The 15805-nt window shown below is 33.8% G+C and overlaps 1 pseudogene; it reads left to right on the top strand.

Annotated features, from left to right (window-relative positions):
- The first annotated feature begins 1192 nt into the window (after positions 1-1192).
- Positions 1193-15402, top strand: LOC100817638 (GDSL esterase/lipase At5g45910-like; annotated as a pseudogene).
- The last annotated feature ends 403 nt before the right edge of the window (positions 15403-15805 follow it).

Genomic DNA, 15805 nt, shown 5'->3' with positions numbered 1-15805 from the left:
TGCAGTTCTTTAAGTACTTTTAAGGTTTTGGTATTGTTCTCCTATCAGAATTCAACTCCATGATATGTATAATAAAGATTAAAGTCACATAAATCTTTCTTGAGATTTTAAAAAATTATACATATTTTCTCTTTTTCTGAAATCTATACAAATTTTTTCTGAGATTTAAAAAAATTACATACATTTGTTTTGATTCTTAAAATATATCAAGCTACATTGCATATTTCCGCCTTATGCCAATGCATCAACACTGTCAACATTTCTCTTATTACAATCTTATTTAAGATCAAATACAAACTTTATAAATGAAAGAGTCAACCAATTTTAAGACTCTTCCTAATATAATTTGTTCTTGGTGAAGATTATAAATATAAAAGCTTTGAATTTGGCGCAAATGCCAAATAGAAGATTGTTTGTGTGTTATGTTTAACCCGACAAAGTTACTAAAGAAAGAAGTGTTGTTTTGATGATAAGGTAGTTATTTTTTCACATAAAAATGTTTGTTGAAATGTTAAATATTTTGATCATCCTTCTTTTAGTATCATACATTCAAAAAAATTATATCCCTAATTCCAAATGAAACCAAGTTGAGTAACATATATTTGAATAACTTCGATCCAAAAAAGAGTTATGATTGCAACCCAATTAGTTTGTTAAGAGATAAAGACACCTTTCATTCGTGGATATACTAAAATTGTTACAACCTTTAATTGTTGCATATGAATCTCATTATAGGGAGACAAGTGCAAGCAACAAATTGTCTTAGAATTAGACCAAAATAATAACACAACAAATAATGCAGAGGAGTAACAAACCTATATTCAAGGATATATATGTATTCTTTTAAATATAAGAGAATACAACTCACAACTCTATTTTTTAAGAAACAAAAATAGTCAAACCATAAAATGCACCAACTGTGGTGTATGCCTTTGAAAAGTTTCGATCATGTCTTCTAGGATCAAAGATCATTGAGCGCACCGACCATTCAGCTATAAAATATCTACTTGCCAAAGCAGATTCCAAGCCAAGATTAATTAGATGGGTCCTTCTACTACAAGAGTTCGATCTAGAGATATGAGACAAAAAGGGGTGTGACAACCTAGTAGTTAATCATATATCGAGACTGGTCAATGAAGAAGTCACCAAGAAAGAAAAGGAGATCGAAGAAGAATTTCCAAACGAGACACTCATGGCAATAAGCTTCATGGACGAAGACTACCCTTGGTTTGTTGACATGGCAAACTTTAAGGCACGAGACAACCATTGGAAGGTATGAAATTCCATGAGAGAAAAAGGTTATTCCGAGAAGCCACCAGGTATGTTTGGGATGATCCTATTCTTTTTCCTATTAGTACTCACAATTTGTTAAGGTGATGTGTAACAAAGGGAGAACAAGCTAGCATAATTTGGTATTGCCAAAACTCACCATATGGAGGCTACTTCAATGGAGAAAGAACAACTGCAAAGATCCTTCAAGCAAGATTCTATTGGCCTACACTCTTTAAAGATGCTCATAACCATGCACGACCATACGATAATTGTCAACAAACTGACAACATATCTAGACGACATGAAATGCCATTACAAAATATGCAGGCAGTAAAAGTCTTTGATTGTTGAGGAATTGATTTCGTTGGTCCCTTACCATCCTCACGTGGCAACAAATATATCTTGGTAGTGGGGGACTGTGTCTCAAAGTGGGTGGAAGCAATTGCTAGTCCAACCAATGATGCAAAAATGATGATTAAGTTGTTAAATAGAAACATCTTTGCTAGGTTTGGAGTGCTTAGACTCTTGATTAGTGGTGGAGGTAAACACTTTTGTAATGTTTAACTCTCAAAGGTTCTCCAACACTACGATGTTTGACACAAAGTAGCATCATCCTATCATTCACAAAAAAATGGACAAGCTGAAGTTTCAAATAGGGAGATCAAGAGGATACTAGAAAAAACCGTAGCTACTTCAAGGAAGGATTGAGCTGCAAAGCTTGATGATTGCCTATGGGCATATAGAACAACCTTCAAAACACCCATTGCCCTTTCCTCGTTTCAAATGGTGTATAGAAAAGCATGTCACCTACTGGTGCAGTTATAGATAAAAGTTCATTGGGTCATGAAGTTCCTCAACTTTAACTCTACAACATCCAAAGAGAAGAGGAAGGTACAACCATAGGAACTTGAAGAGATGCGCCTCAACGCATATGAATCATCCAAGCTCTACAAAGAAAGAATCAAGAGGTACCATGACAAAAAGATCCTCCGCAGAGAATTCAGGCTTGGACAACAAGTATTGCCCTACAACTCATGATTAAAGTTGTTTCCCGAAAAATTAAATTTGAGATGGAGTGGTCCCTTTACTGTCAAAGACGTTAAGCCTTATGGAACTATAAAGATAGAAGACCAATCCAAAGATTGCAACTAGTTGGTTAATGGCCAAAGATTAAAGATCTACCTTGGCGGAGAAGTCCCACAACACACCGTAGTCATCAAGCTCAAAGATTCTTAGAGCGACACCAAATGTCAAGCTAGTGAAGTTAAAGAAGTGCTTACAGGGAGGCAACCAAGCTTTCTTACTCTTACTTTTTACATTACATTCATTTAGGATAGTTTTTAGCTTTAGGTTTGGAGTTAAAAAAAATTGTCACTCAATAGCATAGCACTAACTTGCATTTTTTAGTTTTGTTCATCATATACAGCCCTATTAACGGCCAACTAGTTTGGAGGACCATGTACTCACCGTCCAAGAAGGTGGCGAGGCTATAATGGATAAGAGGAGATGTTGAGGGCTCTTCACCCCTAAGTGATGCCTTCTCTACCCCTCTCTTTTACTTTTTGTTAATTTTACTTTATTAGTTTAGTTGTTTAGTATATGTGTGGTAGTTTAGGAATATGTTTATTATTAGGAAGATAAGGAAACACAAGTGATTAAGAAGCATCACCATTTTCTTGCAAACCCACCATAAAATAAAACAAATTTTTGTGCTTAAATCATTTTGTGTGGTTGAACTCAAATACTAAAAGTGCAAACCATTGATTTTGCTTGATTGAGATGTGTAATGAGTTTGGCATGAAAAATTGAAAGCAAATAAAGTAACTTATAGACCTAGCCCGATGAGTGAGTGATCCTTATAATGATACAAATATATATTGAGAGGCACTCTTATTTCACTCACAGTAGACTTTGACTGAATCTCTTGCGCATTAATTGCAATTGTATGCATTGAAATGATCAAGGCCATGTTTGCATGTTTATCCAAGAGCCAAAAAGCCTACCCTACATTGTTTATCCCTTGCACCTTACCTTGATCTTAATTGATGTATTTTTTTCTAATTCCTTTACCTTGAAATTTATATGTTTATATATCCGCTACTACCCTTAACTTAAAGGATAAGAGAGCATAGGTCGAGGAATTGGTAAAAGTTGAAGTTTGGAGTGGCAATGCACCACTCAAAGGGAGCAAAATAAAGGGTACTAGCAAGTTATCACGTGAACAAAGGTTGAAAGTATTATCCTCATCCTTTCTTGTAAAGTATTGAAAAAGGAAAATTTTGAAAAACAGAAAAACAAAGAAAAACAAAAGAGAAGCGAAGTAAAGAAAAAATCAAAAGTTAAGGACAAAGCAAAGTATGTATGAAATTTAAAATCTGGGGTACCAAGGATTGGTAGAAAGTGAATGAAATGAAATGAATAAACTAATGTTTTCCTTCCTCCTAGTTACTTTAAAATATATAGAAAAACCAATACTCCTTGTTAGCCAAGCCCCGTTACAAGCCAATAAAGTCCTTAGTGTCTTTGCATGCCTTTGATGTATTGATTAACTTGAGATGAAATTCAAAGTTGAATTGTGGTATTCTAAGATGTGAATTGAGTGAAACACTTACCCAAGCTAAATCATGAGCTTTAGAGAGAAACACTTTATGAGAGGACAATTTGTTATGTGATTAGATTTGTAATGCCTCTCTTGTTGCATGTTTTGAACTTTGCAAATGATTTGGTTGGGCACCATACTTAGACGATTAAAGCACATGATCAAATAAATCATTGTGTAAAAAAGGGGAATGCAAGAGAAGCGCGTTACTTATCATTGTAAATCCTTGATCTTATTTTTAGTCTAGTTTTATTTTAAATTTTTACTGGTCAGTTTGTTTTTAGTTCAGCCTTGCTTGAGGACAAGCAAGGTTCTAAGTTTGGAGTGTTGATAAATGACAAATTTACCATATTTTCATATGCAATTTGAGATGTTTATTTGATACTTTAGGCCTTATTTTGAATCAAATTCATTATGTTTTCAGTTTTTAATATATTTTAGATAGAAATTGCAATTTTAGATGTTTTTAATATATTTTGCGAGTTTTTATAAAAAAATAGGACAATTTTACAAGGTAGCCTCGCTCAAGCGAGGTATAGGCAACTCAAGCCAGCTCAAACAGAGGAGTGCTCCAGATAGTGCGTCCAGAAACTAAATTAATTCAAAACAGAGATAATTATGGATATATAGCTCAAAGATAAATGAAGAAAATCACTTGGATGATAATTACAACAATTAAAATAGATTATATTATTTCCTTATATAGATTATATTTTTTAAATTAAGAAAATTATTTATCTCTATTAAACACATATATGATTTTATAAATAGAGAGACATAGGCAACAACAACAAAATTCACCTCTACACACCACCCTTCACTGAAAAACTCTCTCTTGTATTTCATGAGTGACTAGTTTCTTTCTTAGCTAGGAGAGGAAATGATTCAACCCTGATTTTCTCGTATTAATATATTGTTTAAGTTCATTATTCGCCTTCTATACTTAATGTTTTGTGAGCCTACACACCTCATAGATGATTCCAAGAATTGACGTGCACTTTGGTGAGTCTCGTTGAAACCTGAATTGAATCAGATACTTAATTGGGTTATCTTTAGGGATAGAATAATCTAGGTTAAGCCTCGCTAATTCCCAAACGATAATGATGATTGCTTGTGTTTGTTTGCCAAGGGATTGGGAATCAAGGCAAGTGACTTAGGGTCTATCACCTAAGGGATTAGGGATAGAACACATTAGTGAATTGGGGATGAATGATATAACGACGTAGAAGTGTGAGGAATTATAGAAAATAGAGGGATTTCGAGTAAAATCTTAGTATCTCAACGATATTGTTTCCATCTACAATTATTATCGCGTCAACAAGTAACTTCTTACCTTTTCTTTTCATTTCTATTATTAAATTTTCAGCACATTAATCTCTCTACAAAAATATATCTTTTATTTTCTATTTTGTTTAGTTTTAGTTTTAGGTAGTTTAAAATATAAAAACACAAAAATATCTTTATCCGAAAGGTTTTAATTTGAATATTCATCCTTCCACTATTCCCTTGGGAGACAACCTGATCTTCGGTTTAGTACTACAATTTGGGTTCAGCTACACTTAGCCGACATAAATCCTAACGTAATCAAACATCCATCTGGACATCTATTGAATGGACAATTGATCATAGATTTTATAGGTATATTAGGTAGCTTAAATAAGATTTCTTTGGAAGGAAGAAAACACACAATATATTGTTGATCAAATAAAATACTAACCTATGGTTTTTTTAATTATAGCTAAGACATATGGGTTGTCAATGTTGCCAACCTATCTAGATCTCACCAAAGGCCAAGACATTAGGCATGGAGTAAATTTTTCATTTTTCGGTGTAGGTGCACTTCATATGGACTATTTCATACAAAATAGACTCATGGCTCTAGCAATGAATGATTCATTAAGTATTCAACTTTATTGGTTTAAGAGACTCAAACCTTCCTTGTGCAAAAATAAAGGTTTTTACCAAACCTCCTTTAGTAACATTTTGGATACACTCACACGCACACACACATATATATGAATTTTTCTCAATATGTCTTTAATTTTTATTCTCTTTTATGACATAGTGCAATAACTACTTAAAAAAATCATTGTTTGTAGTAGGAGAAATTGGTCAAAATGGTATTAATGTGCTTATCTTGTATAAAAGTATTGCAAAACTTCATGAAATAGTTCCCCCAATTGTTGAAGAAATTACTAAGGCCACCATGGTATGTGATATCAATTTGAAGTATTGAAATGTTGGCTTCAACTTTTGATTAACAATATGATTGAGTAGTTCAAGATTGATTATAAAATCAATTTTGTTTTTGTTTCCTTTTATTTGGCAGACATCAATAGAAGAACGAGCTGTAGAGATAGTGGTGCCAGGAAACTTTTCAATTGGGTGTAATTTTGGTGTCTTGACAATAGTGAATAATGGCAACAAAGATGATTATGATCAATTTGGGTGCTTAGCAGCTTACAATGTTTTCATTAAGTACTATAATCAACGACTTAATTAAGCCATAGAGGCACTAAGACAACAAAACAACCATGTTAAGATAATATATTTTGATTATTACAATGATGCCAAACATTTATTTCAAGCACCACAACAATTTGGTATGTTGTGATTTTATTTTCTTATATTGAATAAGCAATTTTATTATGATTTGTTCTTATCTGATGTTTTATTTATGTAAATTAATTATGCAAGCTTTTCTTCTGGTAAGGATGACACTTTTAGAGCATGTTTTGGAGCAAGCGAACCTTACAATGTTGATGTACATGCACCAATAATAAAAAAATTTAAATATCAAGGAGCAACAACAAAGAAAAAATTTATCATGAAGTAAATGTAAAACCCAAATATATACTAGAGAACACAAACATATTTTATCCTAAAAGTTATAAATAATTGTATTTGTGATTAAATACTTCAATGGAGCTAATGATGAATATAGCCACAAGAGGTGAGATTTGATCTTCTATTGAGTCTTTAACCAATTGACTCCATTCAAAAATTAGGCCATGATAATGACATGTCATTCGTCTCCATTCTCCAGTTTCTGATATCCACATAAGTGGTAAGTGTGTGTGACAATATGTAATGTGGAAAAATACAAATTCCAACTATTAATAAATAAGGTAAATTAATAAGAAAGAGAGAGAGAATTTGGAAAGACAGTGTTTCTATGGAGTACGGACTCTGTCCATTCCGATCATTACTCTTAAAAATTAATTATTTTAAAAATAATTTTCCTTCCATTTTTTAGAACAGGGTAATTAGAAACTTCCTATGATCTGGTTAGGAGACAAAAGAGGATGATACTTTGTGGTATGCAAGCATAAATACTTGTCTCATCAATCTATCCTGAATGTGGTGTGTCCTAATGGAGCTTCTTATCATTGGAGGGTGATCATTAATGCTAAATATGAGATAAAATTGGCTTCAAATTCAGACTGGGCAATGGGGAATCTTTTGTCTGGTTTGATAATTTGGGTTGTTTTTGGCCCGAAATGCCTCGAGGTACCCTTTGTTTATATTGGTGGCACTGATATGCGTCTTAACGTTATTATTATGGATGGAAATTGGTGTGTTGATAACCTTTGTAGTATGTTGCCTATGAATTTTGTTGTGGATCTTAATTTTATTGAGAGAACTAGATTATTGATGTATAATGATCACTATTCTAAAGGATTTATTCATGGTATTCCATGCAAGTTCCTTAGGATATAATAAGAATCTCTTAGATGTGTTGAGGCTACTAAACTAGCAAGGGTGAAAACTCCAACCCAAGAACAAAGAAAGAAAATGAAAAGGAAGAAACAAGAATAATTGTCATTGTGTCTAAAACATGATTTGAAAGACGGTATTTATTGGGAAGAAAAAAAGACTGCTAGAGACAGAGACATAAAGACAATTTAATGTGATTACAGTGAATAAAATCAATATTAATTGTGAATAAATGGTAAAATAAATCAATGATTAAAACACGTTTAAGAAAATAAAAATCAGAATCCCAAATTACCTAATTGTGACTGATCAAAAGCTAACATATTAAAACCAATGGTTTTTTTATAAGCATTTTGAAATGAAAATAATTCTTCAAAAAGGATTGCACAAACTATTATCACACACACGGGGGGGGGGGGGAAATGAGTGGATTTGCACTACTACAAGCACATATAGCTCAAGCTCATGTGTGTGAGACTTCCATCTCTTGCTAGCCACTTTGAAAGCCCATGTCACAAAGTGGTGTATAAACACTTAAGGCAAAGCTATCCCAAGCAATGTGAGACTTGAACTTTTGTTATATCCTTCAAACTACAACAATCCCCCACATATTACAAAAGGCTAAATAAAACATTTAAGAAAACTTTTTATAAGAATAGAAGAAAAAAGTTCATGGGTTCTCATGGGATATAATGCAATGAACCTGGTATAGCAAGCTATTGAATCAAGCCTAGACTGATAAGATATGACACACAATGTAGTAGGTGTAGCAAGCTATTGAACCTAAAACACTTGGTGTGTGCTAGTGATTTACCAATCAAGTACACCCCCGCAATTCTTGCCATTGTCGTTGTGTTGCGCTACTAGGCCATGTGCATGCTTGATATTCATGAGTGCTCTAGAAATCTCACTAAGATCTTATACATGCGGCCTCACTTGACACTTATATAAGTGATTTCATCAAGTGTATGCTGCAAATCATACACCACCCATAAGGGATATGAAAATCGTTAAAAGCTTTATAAGTTGTTAAGCTTTCTCATAACAACATAAAACTTAACTATAAAGCTTAGCCTCTCAATAATGCAACATCTAGCACTTTCTCACACCATAGGAAGGAACTGATATTGAAAATTGATTAAATCAATTTTAGTGCTAGCAGAACTAACAAATGACTTGTTTTTTCCCATTGAACCTTCTTCATGGGATCTCCAATCACAAAGGTTGGGTTACCATCATTGTTTGCTTTCAATTGGCTTAAGTCTCATTCACTTTGATGTTTTTAATATCATATTTCCACCAAGGGTTTGGTCAGAGGATCTGCCAAGTTTCCTTATAACTTCACATAATATATGAAAATTGTTTCATTCTTTAGCAATTGTTTTACCACATCATGTTTCAATTGTATATGTTCATTTTTTCATTGTAAGTTTTGTTCTTATCCATAGCTATTGCTGATTGAGAATCACAATGCATAGACAGTAATAGTGTTGGTTTCATTCCCAAAGGAATGTTAACCAAGAAATTTTTCAACCACTTAGTCTCTCACTACCAACCATATCTAAAGCAACAAACTATTACTCCATTTTTAATCTAGTTATAATAGTTTATTTGGCTAAGCTTCATGCAATCATACCACCACCAAGTGTAAATATATAACCACTAGTGGATTTTGTCTCATCCAAATCACAGATCCAATTAACATTGTTATACCCTTCTAGTACAAAGGAAATCCATCATATTCAATATCATAATCCATGGTACCTCTCAAATATCTTAGGAGTCTTTCAATTGCATCCCAATGACCCTGATTATGACTATTGTAACATCCCATTTTTTTTCATAAATAAATTTAAAAAGCTTTTTAGTAAAAATAAATAAATAAATAAATATAGAGCAAATAATAGGCTGAGTACCCTAGGTATAAATAGTTATGTTAAGTCAGCTGCCTCCTTTTGGTCTCATTTTCGTTTTTCCCCTTCTCCTCTCAAAACATTTTCTTTTTTCCGCAGCCCACCAAACCTATCTCAGAAAAACGACGATCTCGAACCCGTTCACCGTTGGATCGTCGTGAAATTTGAGTATCACGTTCGCAACCCAATTCCGAACATTTTTACCGTTGGGAATTTCAAAATCATATCTGAGATTAGAGGAAAACCCTTCGCATTGTAGCATTTTAATTTCCCGCAGAAACCCAAAATTGTCTCGGTAAAACTACGATCCTGGTTTCGTTAGCCGCTGGATTTTCATGAAATTTGGATATGTTGTTCGAAATTTAATTGCAAACACTTCCACCGTTGGGATTTGCGAGATAATATTCGTGGAGGGAGAAAAATGAATCGCATGAAGACAGTACAAGTGGAGGTTTCAATCTCTTCTTCGTCTCTCTGACGTTTGGGAATTCTATCGAAGCAGTCGGAGGAATAACTGAAGGAATCTCAAGGAACCGCTAGAGATGCTGCTATCGCTGGCTGAAGACACGTGAGTCCGCTCAGAGGTAAGGGATGAGTTATTCACGATTGGGGATTAGTGAGAACATGTGCAGAGATCCTTAGAGTATCAATTGGAATGAATTTTGGGGTGTTTCTACAATTTTTACTTTATCCTTATAATTATAACTATGAGTTATATATAAATTATATATGTTTGACGAATCATTTGATGTCCCAATGAGAAATTTTTGTGAAATTAATGTGCTCTTGTATTGAGTGTGAACCGTAGCATGAATTGATGAAATTAAGTAAGGAGATATTGAGTTTGTATTTTCCCCTTTTCATGTTGTTTAGTTTTTTTTATAGTTCAAAATTGATATTATATTTGAAATTGAGAAAAGAATTCTAATAGACTATGTGTTGTATTCTTAGATAATATATATATGAATTCGTGTATACTTATATATATGAGAAAGTGTTTATATAATTATTTAAAATTGGTACATTGAAAACTTTCTTTAAATTCATGATCAAATATGATATACGTTGCTGGATTTATATATATAGATTTAGTTATATATTTATTTATATTAATATTTTATGTAAATAATGTTGTAGTGTTGTTATTGTGTGATTCCAAAAATTATTCAAATGTTGGAGTTCGAGAATACTATGTTTATATTTGAGATACATGTGTATTGAGATGTGTGTATTGAGTTATGAGCTGTGAATTATACAATAACCCGACCAGTGTTGATATTGAGAAAATTGTTTATGCGTAGTGTTAAAGAGAATGTGTAGGTCTCCTATTTAGGAACCAGTGTTAAATTGTAGCGCAATGTGTTAAATGTGTTGAAACATGAGTGTGAGGTCGTGGTATTGTGTAATTCACTAGCAGTGTTTATAAATGGAATATATGATAAATTGTGAAATAACATGTTGCTTTGAGATTATAATATTGTTATTGAGATTGAGTATAAGTGTAAAGTTGAACATGTGTTAATTTTTGAGATACGTGTAAACATGTGATGGTGGATTGTGACATTATGAGATGTGAAATTGTGAATGAGTTTTGGTTGTGGATAAGTGTGTAGTTAACACTTGATGTGACATTACTTGTGTTGTAAACTATGAATTGTACAATAACCCGACCAGTGTTATCTTGAGAAAAGCGTTGATGCGCAGTGTTAAAGAGAAAGTGTAGGTTCCTAATTAGGAACCAGTGTTAAAGAGAAAGTGTAGGTTTCCTATTTAGGAACCAGTGTTAAATCGTAGTGCAATTGTGTTGAACGTGTTTAAAACACGAGCGTGAGGTCGTGGGTATTGTATAATTCATGAGCAGTGTCTGCATGCAAAATTATTTTAGGGGTTGGACCTGAATCAGGAGGGAGAGGCCCTGACGGACTCTTCGGAGTGTAGGCCTTTGGGGTCATCGGGTTTGAGTACTCCTTTAAGCCTATGTTGATCCCATATGGTTGGAGTATTCTTGCAAAACATCGTGACCGTGACTGGTCTCCCTATGATCTTACTTAGTGAGAGTGACCTGACAAACCCATTGTGTGGTGTGTCTTGTTATGTACTCCTAAGCGCCCCAGGGTGGTTTTTCACTGACATGGTACCACATTGCATATAGGCTTGAGTCTTAGCATAACTGTCTCATGCGCTTGCTAATTGTTTATTATGAAATTGATGTGTTATTATGTCTTGATCAGAGCGTGTGATTCTTGTGTAATGTGATTGATGATTGAAAAGTGAACTTTGAATGACAAAGTGGTGGAATTACATGAATTTCGTGTAACTAAGTTTTATTTGGTTTATATGATATGTATATCTAGTTGTTTTGTTTCTCTATTAGTTAGGAATGTAATAACTCACTCCCATGTGTTGTTTGTGTTTGGATCCTGTGATGATCTTGAACTTTGTGTTCAGGGGAGCAGATGACTAGGTGAATTGATTTAAGGAACCATGTGCTGAAGGACGTCGGGACAGAACGCTCTGATAGGATGTGGCATTGGGGTATAAGATTTTATAGACGGCCTTGTTTGAGTCGAAGTGAATTTATTATTTATTTAGAAAAGTTTTATGATAATGTTAGAAAGGTGAATGTGAGCCTGCTACCCTCTTGAAAGGCTTGTATTTAAATATGTTTTAAAAACTTGAATTAAGTTTAATTTTTTTTATTCCTTATTAGTATATATGTGAGGGGTAGAGGGTGTCACAACTACAAGTGTATCTACTCAATCTACCTACTATATATGCAATCTTAGGTCCACAAAAAGTCATTAAATGCAATAATCTCCCCATGAATTGGGCATATAGAGTTTGATCAATTGATTCTCCTCTATTTTTATTTAATTGAGAATTAACATCATAAATGGTACTCACTGACCTAGAGTCATAATAGCCAAACTTCCTAAGAAGTTCTCAACATAATGGCCTTGGGATAGTATTATGCTAGCTCTCTTCCTTATGATTTTAATTCCCAAAGTTACACTTGCTTCACTTATATCTTTCATATCAAACTTAGATGCTAAGAAAGATTTAGTTCTTAAAACTATATCAATGCATGTACCAAAGATAAGCATGTCATTCACATACAAGCATATAATGACACAATCACCATTCACAAACTTTGTGTACACACATTTATCAACATCACTAGAGGAAAAACCATAACTAAGCATAGTCTCATTAAACTTTTCATGCCATTGTTTTGGTTCCTGTTTTAAACCATATAGGAACTTTAAAAGTTTACGCACTTTTTTTTCTTGACCGGGAACTTGACACCCTTCAGGTTGAAATCATCATTTAGGAAAGTTGTCTTCACATCCATCTGATGAATCACTAGCATATCGGTGGCAGCTAAAGCTATCAAAACTCGAATAGAGAAAATCCTGATAGCAGGCACAAAGGTATCAAAGTAATCTATGTCTGGTTTTTGAAAAAACCTTTGGCTACCAATCTAGCCTTATACTTGTCTATTGATCCATCAGGGTTATACTTCCTCTTAAAGATCCACTTACATCTAGTTGGCCTTGCTCCTCTGGGTAAGCCTACTAAAGTCCATATATTGTTCTTCTTGATAGAGTCAATTTCAATCTTAATGACTTGTTCCCAAAGGTTAGCATATGAAGAACTAATTGCTTCAGAAAAGCTCAAAGGGTCATCCTCAACAAGATATGTATAAAAATCTTCTCCAAAATATTTCTCTACCCTTTGTCTTTTACACCTTCTCAAATCCTCACACATAGGTTCACTACATGTTTCAATAGGTTGCTCATGACTAGTATTGGTACTAGAACTAGCATTAGACCTTAAAGGGAATATGTCCTCAAAGAAATCAACATTCTTAGTTTCTATGATGGTTTTACAATCAAGCACATTATTATTAAGGAAAAGAAACCTATAGGACTATGTTCTGCATAACTAAGAAATATACCATCAGAAGTTTTAGGTTCTATTTTCCTTTTCTTAGTATCAGGCAACCATACTTTGGCTAAACACCTTACACTCTCAAACATTTTAGGTTTGATTTGTAACCTTTCCATAACTCATAAGGTGTTTTTCTTGTTTTCCTATATGGGATCCTATTTTGCAAAAAAACAAGTTGTTTAAAGGGCTTCTCCCTAGAGGTTATAAGGTGCAAAGGAACTTATAAGCAAAGCATTCATCATCTCCTTAAGGGTTATAATTTTCCTTTCATCTACTTCGTTTGACTCAAGTGAATATGGTGGGGTTACCTCATGGATTATACCTTTCTTTTCACAAAAGTCATTAAACAACGTGTACTCACTACCCCCTATCAAATCTAATTCTTTTTATTTTTTTATTTAATTGATTTTCAACTTCAGCTTTATAAGATAAATACATGTTAAACACTTCATCTTTATGTATAAAGAAATAAACTTTAGTATATCAAGAGAAGTGGTCTATAAAGGTTACAAAATAACTCTTACTTCTTTAGACATAGTTTGTTTTAAATCAGCAAGATCAGAATGAATTAAGCCAAGCAATTCATTCACATAGAATAGAAGGACAAAGAGCTTTAGTTAATTTTGATTGATCACATACATAACATTTTTTTAGTTTGATTATCATGCATGTTGATTAAGCCTAGTCGTTGTAATTTAAAAACATAAGCGAAATTCGTATGTCCTAATCTAGCATGCCACATATTATAAGAATCAATCATATAAGCAAAAGTATATGCATTTCCATTAATCACTTCAGAAACATTCAGTACAAAGAGTCCCTAATCACAATATTCCTTTCCAACAAACACATTGTTCTTAGTCATAACTATTTTGTTCCATTCAAATGACATTTTCTCCCCAACCTTCCTCAACAGTGCTACAGAGACCGAATTAGCTTTAATGGTGGGAACATGTAACACATCACTCAAAGCCAGTGTCTTACCAAATGTGAGCTTGAGAAGAACCTTTCCTTTACCTAGAATTGGAGTAGTCTTGGAATCACCAGGATAAACTTGTTATTCTCCATCCCCAACAAAAGTGTAGGAGGTAAACACATTTCTATCACCATAAATGTGTCTGGTAACCCTAGAGTCTACCACTCATTTGCTCATATTGGTCACAACATTGACCTAAGAAATGACCACAACAATTATGTCATCTCCTTAAACCAGATTAGCCCTAGGCTTAGGAGCACATGGAAAATATTTTTATTTTTATTCTTATTATGATCTGTTTTGTGACCATACCTTCTCTGAGCGGGTTTGCCTTGCACCATATTTGCCTTAACGAACAAAGCATTGGCTCTTGCAGTAGCATATTCCTTTCTGTTGGTATCCTCAATGATGATGTGAGTGATAAGGTTTGATAGGGACATTTGTTTGTGCTTGTGCTTTAGATGTTATTTGTAATTAGTCCAGGATTTAGGAAGTTTCTTGATCAAAAGCTCAGAAATGAATTCATTAGGTAGGGTTGTGTTTTCTGTCTTTGGGTCTTCCAGCAGCTTGTGGTACTCACTGATTTGCACCTTGATGTCCTTATCCTCGATCATTGTCCAATGATAATAGTTGTCGATGATGAATCATTTTCTAATCATGTTGTCAATAATGTATTTCAGAACAAGAGAGTCCAATATCTCCTATGCTTCCTTATAAGAATAGTAGACATCGAACAACTCAGTAAGGTGTGACAACATACCTTATTTGCTAGATTCCATTATTCAAGCTTTTTTGGCAGGCTCTATAGAGTTTGGCTTCTTGGTGGTAAGGGCGAAGGCGGGAAAAGGCTATCCCATGCATGTCAAGCAGTGTGTGTCAACACGTTCCTGCCAACGATGGAAATGTTGGATGGCAAAAATCTCGATCTTGGACGTGTACGAGAGTGGCTTGGCATATGTAGCATTAGGCACTAGAGGAGTCTGCACCTGGGTGACCATATCAATGTTCATGTCTTCAACCATAATAAGTCCTTTAGATTATTAGAACAATGTTGAAGTTCATGAACAATGTCTTCCTGAAGCATATCTGAGCATTGCCCTAAAGGACTTATCTGTGATATCCCACACAAGTTCCCTAGGAAACAACAAGAATCTCTCAAATGTGTTGAGGCTACAAAATTGGCAAGGGCAAAAACAAGAACCCACGAACAAAGAAAGAAAATGAAAAGGAAGAAAGAAGAGATAATTATCGATGTGTCTAAAACATGTTTTGAAAGACAATATTTATAGGGAAGAAAAAGAGATCGTTGGAGACAAAGACATAAAGACAATTTAATGTGATTACTAGAATCCCAAATTACGTAATTGAGACTAATCA

Source organism: Glycine max, chromosome 2 (genome assembly GCF_000004515.6).
Source record: "Glycine max cultivar Williams 82 chromosome 2, Glycine_max_v4.0, whole genome shotgun sequence".
Taxonomy (NCBI): Eukaryota; Viridiplantae; Streptophyta; class Magnoliopsida; order Fabales; family Fabaceae; genus Glycine; species Glycine max.
The sequence above is the reverse complement of the archived record's forward strand: the minus strand, read 5'-3'. Positions and strand labels throughout refer to the sequence as shown.